Source organism: Gymnoscopelus microlampas (assembly GCF_963454915.1).
Source record: "Gymnoscopelus microlampas genome assembly, chromosome: 20".
In the NCBI taxonomy this organism is placed as follows: Eukaryota; Metazoa; Chordata; class Actinopteri; order Myctophiformes; family Myctophidae; genus Gymnoscopelus; species Gymnoscopelus microlampas.
In genome coordinates, this window is record NC_139957.1 from 9,958,205 (window position 1) to 9,969,642 (window position 11,438).

The 11,438-nt window shown below is 38.5% G+C and overlaps 1 long non-coding RNA gene across 1 annotated transcript; it reads left to right on the forward strand.

Moving 5' to 3' along the window:
• LOC311036376 lies at positions 1 to 4,312 on the forward strand. Its single transcript, XR_014599841.1, has 4 exons — positions 1 to 108; positions 439 to 489; positions 1,248 to 1,314; positions 2,003 to 4,312. It is a non-coding gene; the product is annotated as an uncharacterized lncRNA (long non-coding RNA).
• Positions 4,313 to 11,438: the final 7,126 nt, after the last annotated feature.

Sequence of the window (11,438 nt, forward strand, 5' to 3'; positions counted from 1 at the left end):
TGCTTAGCGGTCTCACAAGACGTGGCAACCCCTGGACAACTGAACAGAAGAGACTATAAAGAACAGAATTGCAAAAAACATTCATTCTGAACTCAGTACACTGCATAGGTGAGTGATAAAGGATACATTATTTGAAGGAGATGTTTATTTGTGTTGACATAAAGTTAGTTGGTCATGTACTAGTTAGCATTAGCCAACTAGCTACCAGCTAGCTTCTGCCCAAACACAAAGTACTGGTGTTCAATGATTTTTACTGGTGGACCGTAACGAAGTACAATCACTTGAGTTTAAATATTTTTTTTTAAATACTTTAACAATAAAATGATCTTTTATATGTGTAATGTTTAATCTGGAGTTAAAACTTTACATAACCTTGTGAAATGTTTGATTAATGTATTCTTTTTTTCTTTTTTTTTTTTTTTGAACGACCTGTACCAGCAAAACCCACAAAGAACAATAATAATGGTGCTATCAGATCAAACACCACAGGTAATTATTCATTGATTGTTTCGTGAGTTTTAACTGTAACTGGCCTTAAAAACAATATATCTAGCTATTCCTCACCACTAGTAAGACATCATTATTCACCTTTCCTTGAGTTGGGCCATGTGTTGAATATATTGTTTAAATCAATCAGTAGCCTATTTACATTTATTTACAGCTCTCTTCTAGGTGTTGTCTAGAAGTGGCAAACTGCTGACTTTTGTCACATTGTATCTATTTATCTATCTATCTATCTATCTGGCTATTCCACGACAATGACTGCAACTCCTTGCAATTATTTGTGGAGCAGTTACTCTGCTCTTTTCCTTATGATAGTAGGCCTAAGGTCTAGATAATCTGGATGGTAAAGTGCTGAGAATATAGCATCTCCTATCTGTCATATTATTAATAGATGTTAGGATGTGGGTCTATGTCAAAAGCTGTGGAAGGAGGCTAAGGTTATTCCTATAAGTATTTTTACCTGTTTTGAGAAAAATCATGGAAAAGTTGGTGCATTCACAAATTCAAGCTTATTTTGTTTTGAACAAGCTTGCAACATATTCTCAACATGCCTATAGAGCTGGTCACTCTACTTTTACTGCTTTGATACAGCTGACTGATGACTGGCTTAAAGCTATAGATAACTCCATGCTGGTGGGAGCTGTGCTGTTAGATTTGTTTGTTATTTTGTCCTTTTTATTTTGGGAGTATTGTCATATTCGTTAATTACAATAATATACATCTGGCCTAATTATCTTCCCCAGGTGAATCACTGCCCAGTGCCCATAGCTAAGACAGTTTTGACAGCCCCTCTACACACCTCAACACCAGGTACATTTAAATGCTATGTTAATTGATTTAAGCCCAAAAATTACAGCAAGTATCGGTGTTAATGTCCAAACAAAACCTTAAGAGTTTTCTAATTCCTTTATTTATTTTTCTGTGGTAGATCTTGACAAAACTCCGGTCAGCCGTAAAAGACTGTCAGTGAAAAGATGGTCGGGGCTCCCGAAAATTCTCTCGCAGAAGCACTGCTGCGCTGAAAATAGCAGATCTACACGCTCACAACGCGTCGCAATGCGACCTGTTGTGAGCTTGTAGATCTGCTATTTTCAATTATTAAGTAGGATTGGGTCAGTTAATTTCACACAAATATATATAGTACATTCACCCCCTGATAATGGCATGTAGAAAGTCTACTCCTCGAATATAATATAGCTCACCTTTTCAGCTGTTCTGTCTGAATAATAAACTTGCAGATACAGAATAAAATATTCCAAGAATAACTGTCTGTAGAAGACGAAAGAAGCTCTTAAACCAAAAATCTGCAAGCTTGTATATCAGGTATTTTCACAGAACGTTCACCCAGTTTTCGCAGAATGTGAGCCTATTTACGCCAAATGTTTGCACCTTTTTCACAGAAAAGGGCAGTGAGCCCATTATGACAGGCCCAGAATAGGGACGCTAGGGTTCATTTGGTTAATATCCGGTCATGACATCGAACCCCTTTTCCACTCAGGTTTTACCCCAGTCCTGTGATCAAGATGGACTCTTACCCAGAGGCCCTGCATGTGCCCTCGAACAGCAGTGGAGGAGCACCCTCGGGTGTCAGGGGCCGCAAGGAGGCGAGGGGTCATACGAGTTCCCTGACCACCAACCAGCGGCGGTCCCTGAGCACCTCCCTCGACCGGGCCATCCGAGCAGCTAGAGACATGAAGCATACCTCACGACGCATGGCTCGCTCTCTAGCTAGTGGACTGCACTACCAGGAGCTACTGTCCCAGTCCTGCATCTACTAGTCCCATGTTACCATCTCAAACGATATACAAGTTTCTGACGCTGTTGGTCAGAAACCTCTCTATATTCTAACTTTTTGTGCTTTTTCATAAATCAATGCCCTACTTGATCATACTACAGCGTCACACAAAAGTATCAAAAGTTTGCGTCGCGTTTCGAGCTTTTTTTTTGTGCTATTTTTGGAAAGTAACAGTTTTGGACATATGAGGTTTCCACCCGACAGAGACGATATATATTGAATGTTTCAAAATAAACAGCCAAATATAAACATCCTACAGATGGAAGCTTGCACGACACAGAATTTCACCTACTTTTTTTACACTTGCAAACCTGTGATGTGACATTTTAGCTGAAGTTGAGTTGAAGAAAAATATATTGTGGGAGAATATATATTGTCAGTAGCTAAAATATATTTTTGAAAATGGATTTCTAATGACCAAATTATATTTTTTACTACACTTTACACTTGAGTTCCTAAAACAAGCCACTAGAGAAAGTTTTTCAGTTCCAGAACTAAGAGTTGCCATGTCCAGCGTTTAGGATGAAAAAGAATTGGGGGCTGAGCACTGGAGATGGGGACCATAATAATAATGTGCCCATTTTCTAAACATTGTTCATGTAAGGAAAACATCCAATCCGCTTCAGTAATTGCTTGTCTGAATAATTGTAATTCTGTGTCTAGAAACCTAGCGCTGCACCAGTCACTCATGTGAAAGATGTTTACTTGCATCTCTTTCAAAGAACGGTTTACTGTACGGCCAAATGAAAAGGTCATCAGAATTTCAAGCCGGAGATGGAGCCACCATGCAAGGGAAAGGTGTTTCGCACAGAAAATAGAAGATGTACAAGCTCACAATGCGTCACAGATCTGTGAAGCGTTGTGAGCTTGTAGATTGGCTATTTTAACCATGTGACGCCATTGTACGATATAAATCAGGCGTGAAATTGCTTTTAACCTCAGGATGTGCTTGCTTTATTTGGAGGGCGTATTGAACAAACAATATCCCACTGTAGACTCTTACACAATTTTATATTTATGTTTGTCTGTATTGCAGTTGTTACAATAATGAATTACTCTGTCATCATTTATTTGTGGATCCTTGCAGTGAAGTAGAATCATCTGTATGGGTTCATTTGTTTTTATCTCAGGATTATTATTCTACATCCGTAGCAGATGTTATATTCACCTGTGTATACTGCTGCACGTTGCAGTGGTAGAACTGAAGTCAGTTCTTCATACTAGCCTTCTGCACGCATCAACCGTTTTAAATTGATAATGCATCATTTCTGTCATACAGTGCTTGTCTTAAGGGTCAGGCAACAAAGTATGATTTAAGCCTTAGCTTTTTATCAGTGTTTTGTTGAACAGTTTGGATTTAACAGTTGATTTTTCAAACCAACGATGAAAGAATAGATAATCGCTGCTATGCTGTGCTGGAAATGATGCGATGCTGACAGGCCTCAGAATGATTTTGTTCTTTAAATTATTGGTAACGTAGTTGTAAATGTTTTTTTTTTGTTAATTAAATGTGAGTTTACTCAGTGTTAGTTATTGTACAACACTATTATTTTTAACACTACAGGTATAATTGGCTGAACATCACTCCTTTGTTGTCCCAGTTGAACTGGGCCACGCCATTTAGACTTACTATGATTCGAAATGTTCACTCCGTATAAATTACATTTTGACAAAATCATAACCTGAATTACAAGATGATTTAACATAAATTGTTATACATGAATACAGCAAAAGCTAATAAATCAAGCATGTCATCGGAACCTGAACTAATATTAGATTAATTTAATCTAGGATGTAATGTTTATTTTCCTATAATTTGCTTTTTGATTTATTGTTGATCATTGCATGTAAGAGTGTGTTGTGTTTTGTATTTCCAAAATTTATATTTTGGGCTTTTTCCTAACCAGATTATTTTCTACCTTTGTACAATGGTTGATTTTCTTACACTTGTGTTCATGAATATTTTGTAGTTTTAGTTTCTATTGTTCCTTGAGAGCCAAATAAAAAAAAATGTATTTATCTCTGCCAGATAAAGCCTGGATTATGTTTTCTGAGTACTTTTTTGGCACCAGGTTTACAATTCCTGACATAGACACAGAGAGAGAGAGGCGATTTCCTAATTAAGGGGTCTTTTAAGTGGAATTCATAATTAATAATGTGCCTGCCCCATAGATAAGGATGATGATGATGATAACAATGATGGAATATACTTAAACCGATTTCATCTTGGTTGAGTGTCTTGCTCAAGGACATCTCGACACATTGTCAGGGCTGGGATTCCAACCTTTACCCATTCAGCTTTCAGCCAATATGATGATTCTTAAACATTTTCATGTCAAGTCCCCAAATTAATATGTATTTGGCAGAGGACCCCCAAAATCACAAATTGAGCAAATGTCACACTATACTAGGCTACATCATTAAAAATATGCCAAGTCTACGGTGGATTTTTATGACATTAGCTCATTAAACATTGATAAACTACATGAACACACTGATGTAAATACATTTGATTACATAAGGCCTGTTCGCCGTTACCCGCAGCGGTAAGGGGTGTGTTTTTGGGACGAGCGTTCCGCAAAAAAAGATAAGCAAACTCAGAAACAGGCTAATGACTAGCCTCAGTTAACAGGCTGAACCCGCTGAGGCTGCGTAATGCTATCTACAAAGATGGTCAATTTATCAAGATACGCACGGTCTCCTACGTCACGCAGAAACGGGAGGTAAACTGGAGTTGCGTATCTTGATTTATTAACCATCTTTGTAGATAGCATTACGCAGCCTCAGCGGGTTCAGCCTGTTAACTGAGGCTAGTCATTAGCCTGTTTCTGAGTTTGCTTATCTTTTTTTGCGGAACGCTCGTCCCCAAAAAAACACCCCTACAGTTTTGGCCATAATGAGGTTTCCGCCCGACAGACAATATATTTATATTTATATTGTACATGCAAAATTGCTGCTATATGAAAACGTATTGTTACTGCACTGTTTCTTATTTTTATTTTCATTTGTAATAAAATGTCACTGACATCACAAGGTATTCTTCATTTTACGTATGGTCCCAGTATATTATTAATTCATATCAGTCACTGTATTCCAGTGGGACATGGCAGCCTACTGTAAGTCTTAAACAAATATATATAAAACAACCCTAACAGTGGGATAAAATCAATAGAGAGTAAGCACATGCGTCACTTTTCCACCGGGAGATCTGAAATACATTTTACACCCATATCCTCAGACAGATGTAGTGTCTGCTGATGGACACTAGATGGCGTCCAAACAGCAGTTTTTAGTCTTTTTAGTCAGTCTGTCCAAAAAGAGGGTTAAACACTCAATCAAACATACCCCAAACACACATACACGAAACTTCTTTTTAAAAGCTGTTTATTTAAGATGTGACGGATGTCAACACAACAATCTGAAGGGAACAACAAACGCTTCAGTTAAAATAAGGTGACCGTTATTTAAAATGATTAAGCAACAAAAACAGAACAATTGATGGAGTAATAACCCAATAATTAAACATGACTAAATACAATAATTGGTCATCAACCAACTGTAATCACAAAGAGACACAAGACACAATTAAGGGAACATCTTTATGTATCAGCTAACAGTATGGAAACTGTATAAGGCTATAAATATGATTTGTAATCAAACTGAACAATTTATTCAGTTAAATACAAAAATGTACCCGTCTGGTATTCACACTGTCACAAAATAATATATTTAGAGATTAAGCATCATTAGAATAATCTCATTGCGTTTATATACAAATGATAAATTATCAATACAAATAATCAGTTTTCTTCCCCTACATATTCATAATCACACAGGGAAATATGTTTGTCACAGTCAAGTCCTGACAGTAGTACTGTATATCTGTGCTGTCGGGCAGAAACCAGCTGTGTCCAAAATATTAAGTAATTGGTTCGACTCAAGACCCAATAGAGTCTTGAGTCGAACCAATTACTCCTGCGAACGCATTAGATCCAAGTAGACATCAAATTTCTCTTTTGGGCCTTTGAGTCTTGGGACTTAAGGCCCAAAAGAGAAATTTGATGTCTACTTGGATCTAATGCGTTCGACTCAAGACTCTTTTGGGTCTTGAGTCTTGGGACTCAAGACTCAAATCCTGGAAATCAAATCCTGGAAATGGCAAATCAGCATGTGTCTGTCTCCCTGGGGTCTAGTGCTGTAATAGGGATAGACTCCTGTGTTCTTGGCTGTTGCTGACAATAAGCCCACTTGTAAAGTGCATGAGCCAAATGGCTTTAATTAATTTGGTGGAATGACCCATCACGTTCATGTAACCACTTAAACCCTCGATATACACAGTGAAACGGATCTGAGTTGCAACTGTACAGCAACTGTACTACACCAAATCTCTTTGTCAGAAATAGCTGATCTCCAAGCTCACAACGCGTCACATTTTGACGCGTCATGAGCTTGGACATCAGCTATTTCTGGTGAACGTTCCCCCCAGAACAGTGAAATTTGGGGTTGAAGCGATGAGTGGTCCGGCACTACGCTGTGCTCCTGGGCGATGGCCGCCAGCTCTTTCAGGAACTCGGCGTACAGGATGACAGCAAACACTCTGCTCCAGGCCTGGGGGGGATGGGCGGGCAGGTGGGCAAGATGGAGCCATCCGCCGTTCTAGAACGACATGACGGTATGCCAGACTCCGCTGTGAAGTCATCACCTGGAGACGAGAGAGAGAGAGAGAGAGAGAGAGAGAGAGAGAGAGAGAGAGAGAGAGAGAGAGAGAGAGAGAGAGAGAGAGAGAATGGGGGAGTTATTAAAAGTTGAAATGCTAAATTATAACTTTCTTCAATATAGTTAAAGGTAGGGTAAGTGATTTGCTTAGGTTAAAATAAGTGTTAAATAGCTCTATATTCTGATAGTACTCATTGCTATGAGTGTTTCTTCAGTAAAAGGAGTCTGCTTGTCTCTCCACCTCTTTATTAAACAGAAAATGCATTTTTGTTTCAGTTTCAGTTTCATTTCCAATTTTATCCAACCAGGACAGAGAACTCAATCAGGATACAGATTAAACAAGTGAAATTGGAAGTGATGACACTAAGAAATGAGCAGACAAAATTGGAACTGGAACACTATACAAATTAAGCTTAAAAATGGGTACTTTCTCCTGATTGGCTGAGATTTTGACACCTACCGAAAAATATATTTTCTGTTTATTAAAGAGCTGGAGAGACAGGGAGACTCCTGTTACTGAAAAAAGACTCTATAGCAATGATTACTATCAGAATATAGTATTTTAACCTTTTAACAAAATACTTTTTGTTTTAACCCAAAAATATCACTTACCCTACCTTTAAATATACGACAAAATGAATGATAACAATAATTAAAATAAATAATATACTATGGTCAAAATAGGCCATATTTAATAATTTTATCTTAAAAATTATGTTTTTTAAAAAGTAGTGATTATAGCCGATCTACAAGCTCACAACGTGTCGCATTGCGATGCGTTGTGAGCTTATAGATCAGCTAGTTCCACTACTTTTGAAAACGTTTGAAAATATAGGAACATTTTGCAACATGGAAACAATGACGCCGATTATATCATTATTGTGACAGGCCTATCAATCAATCACAGATGAAAAAGAGAAAGCAGTGGATCACTCTGCTTTCATTTCTAAATGATTCTAACATGAAGGACCCATCCAGTCCAAAGGAACATTTTAAACAGTTAGCTTCACAAACCACATGTCACATGCCATAACCACCTGACAATAATAACAAGTTGGGCTGTGGCTGGTCAACTAACACATAATAGCCTGGAGGAGAAGAGATTGTGTGAGACATTTCAACATGTTTCTGAGTGAGTATGGACGCTATCTGAGAACTGTAATGACATGGACATGTAGTTGTTACGGGGCCAGAGCTCTGCTCTGGACACGTATTGTTATTCGCATTATTCTGTCACTTCTTCTTCTTCTTCTTCTTCTGCCACTTTTCGCAGTTCTGGCTGAACCGTGCAGTCGGTTTTTACGAAACTCGGCCATATGGTAGATGGTCATGAAAAACGATCAAAAAATAATTCTCACAATCTTTCGTCCAAAGGTGGCGCTATAGCACTCAATTGAAAATGCCAACTTTGACCAGGTACAACTAATGCCCTGTTTGACCTACAGCCATGAAACTTGGATACACATATGCGTCTCCTCATGCTGAACAACTTTCACACTCTGACTTTTGACCTCTGACCTTTAGATCTCCCACCATTTTGAATTATATGAAAAACAGTCATTGGCTCCTAACTTCTGCATTTTTTCACTTATGGAAAATCCGTTGGAAATTTTTGTAGAAAGTGGTCCAAAGTTCAAGTGTGAAACGTTTCGTGCAGATTGCTCAAAAATCCCAGGAGGAGATAGATTTTAACTATTACAGTTTTATGAAAATTATTCATCTGTGCCTAAAACATACATGCAGACTCACATTTCTTTGAAACTTTGCAGAAATGTAGAGGGTCATTCCAAATATCACTGAAACCAATCTTACTCCAATTGGCCAAAAGGGGGCGCTATAGCAATTTTTTGAAAAGGCAGACTTTAAACAGGCATAAGTCATGCCTCGTTTGGCCGAAAGTCGTGAAACTTGCTTACACATGTGCCTTGACTCATGAGGAACACACGTATCGATTTGACCATTAAGCTCCGCCCTTAGATTTTCCGCAATTTTGAGCAGTTTGAAAAATACTTGTTTTTGCCAGTTCTGGCTTAACCGTGCATACGCTTTTTACGAAACGCGGCCATATGGTAGATGCTCATGAAAAACTACCAAGAAATAATTCTCACACTCATTCGTCAAAGGGTGGCGCTATAGCACTCAATTGAAAGTGCCAACTTTGAACAGGTACAACTCATGCCCTGTTTGACCTACAACCATGAAACTTCGATACACACATGCGTCTCTTCATGCCCGACAACTTTCGTGGTCTGACTTTTGACCTCTGACCTTTAGATCGCCCACCATTTTGAATTATATGAAAAACAGTCATTGGCTCCTAACTTCTGCATTTTTTCACTTATGGAAAATCCGTTGGAAATTTTTGTAGGCAGAGGTCCAAAGTTCATGTGTAAAATGTTTCGTGCAGATTGCTCAAAACTCCCAGGAGGAGATAGATTTTAACTATTACAGTTTTATGAAAATGATTCATCTGTGCCTAAAACATTCATGCAGACTCACATTTCTTTGAAACTTGGCAGAAATGTACAGGGTCATTCCAAATATCACTGAAACCAATCTCACTCCAATTGGCCAAAAGGGGGCGCTATAGCAATTTTTTGAAAAGGCAGACTTTAAACAGGCATAAGTCATGCCTCGTTTGGCCGAAAGTCGTGAAACTTGCTTACACATGTGCCTTGACTCATGAGGAACACACGTATCGATTTGACCATTAAGCTCCGCCCTTAGATTGTCCGCAATTTTGAGCAGTTTGAAAAACACTTAAACCCAGGATTTTTCAGCTATTTGTGTGAAACTGTATCATCTGTCTGATCTCCTTTTTCACAGTTACTTGTCTGTTGGGCCAATGGCGTCTCCCTTAAATGAATGCCTCACAATCTCAAGGTCGCCAGTTCAAGCCTCACTTGATGCAGACTTAATTTAAGTTGAATTGCAAACAACATGACTGTATCAATGAATACATGTGCAAATGGTAAAAATAACCTGAAATGCTTATTTGAGAGTACGTTTTTTCAACGTATGACATACTTCATTCTGAAAATAGCTGATCTACAATCTCACAACTTTTAAAGGTTTGTGAGCTTGTAGATCGGCTACTTTCACTAGTTTTGGTTCTGAGGAGATGTACAATTTCTTCATTGGTAAATGGTTTGTGAACGAGTGATCTTAGTGTTAGTGAAACAGGGGCTTGGTTCATGAAAGAAGGCAAGAGTTTATGATCTTCAACAGACAATATCAGCCCGGACAAAGCTATAGCACTATAGGTAGTGTTGCAGCCTATTAGTCTGAAGGTTGAGAGTTCGAATCCTGTTAATGGCAGTAGGTTGAGATGTCCAATCAAACCATTATGTTTCCATCTCTCTCTCTCATCAATCTATTGTTTCCATGTCACTCTCTCTCTCTTCAATCTATTCCGTTTCCATGTCTCTCTCTCTCTCTATTCACTGGCCCCGTATTATCGCTGCTTGCAGCTATATTGATAATTGTTTTTCGCTCCCTCTCAATTGAAGGCTAATCTTAGTTCCGGCTTAACCGTGCTGTCGCTTTTTACGAAACTCGGCCATATGGTAGATGGTCATGAAAAACGATCAAGAAATAATTCTCACAATCTTTCGTCCAAAGGTGGCGGTATAGCACTCAATTGAAAATGGCAACTTTGAACAGGTACAACTCATGCCCTGTTTGACCTACAGCCATGAAACTTGGATACACATATGCGTCTCCTCATGCTGAACAACTTTCACGCTCTGACTTTTGACCTCTGACCTTTAGATCTCCCACCATTTTGAATTATATGAAAAACAGTCATTGGCTCCTAACTTCTGCATTTTTTCACTTATGGAAAATCCGTTGGAAATTTTTGTAGGCAGTGGTCCAAAGTTCAAGTGTTAAACGTTTCGTGCAGATTGCTCAAAAATCCCAGGAGGAGATAGATTTTAACTATTTCAGTTTTATGAAAATTATTCATCTGTGCCTAAAACATACATGCAGACTCACATTTCTTTGAAACTTTGCAGAAATGTACAGGGTCATTCCAAATATCACTGAAACCAATCTTACTCCAATTGGCCAAAAGGGGGCGCTATAGCAATTTTTTGAAAAGGCAGACTTTAAACAGGCATAAGTCATGCCTCGTTTGGCCGAAAGTCGTGAAACTTGCTTACACATGTGCCTTGACTCATGAGGAACACACGTATCGATTTGACCATTCAGCTCCGCCCTTAGATTTTCCGCAATTTTGAGCAGTTTGAAAAATACTTGTTTTTGCCAGTTCTGGCTTAACCGTGCATACGCTTTTTACGAAACTCGGCCATATGGTAGATGCTCATGAAAAACTACCAAGAAATAATTCTCACACTCATTCGTCGAAGGGTGGCGCTATAGCACTCAATTGAAAGTGCCAACTTTGAACAGGTACAACTCA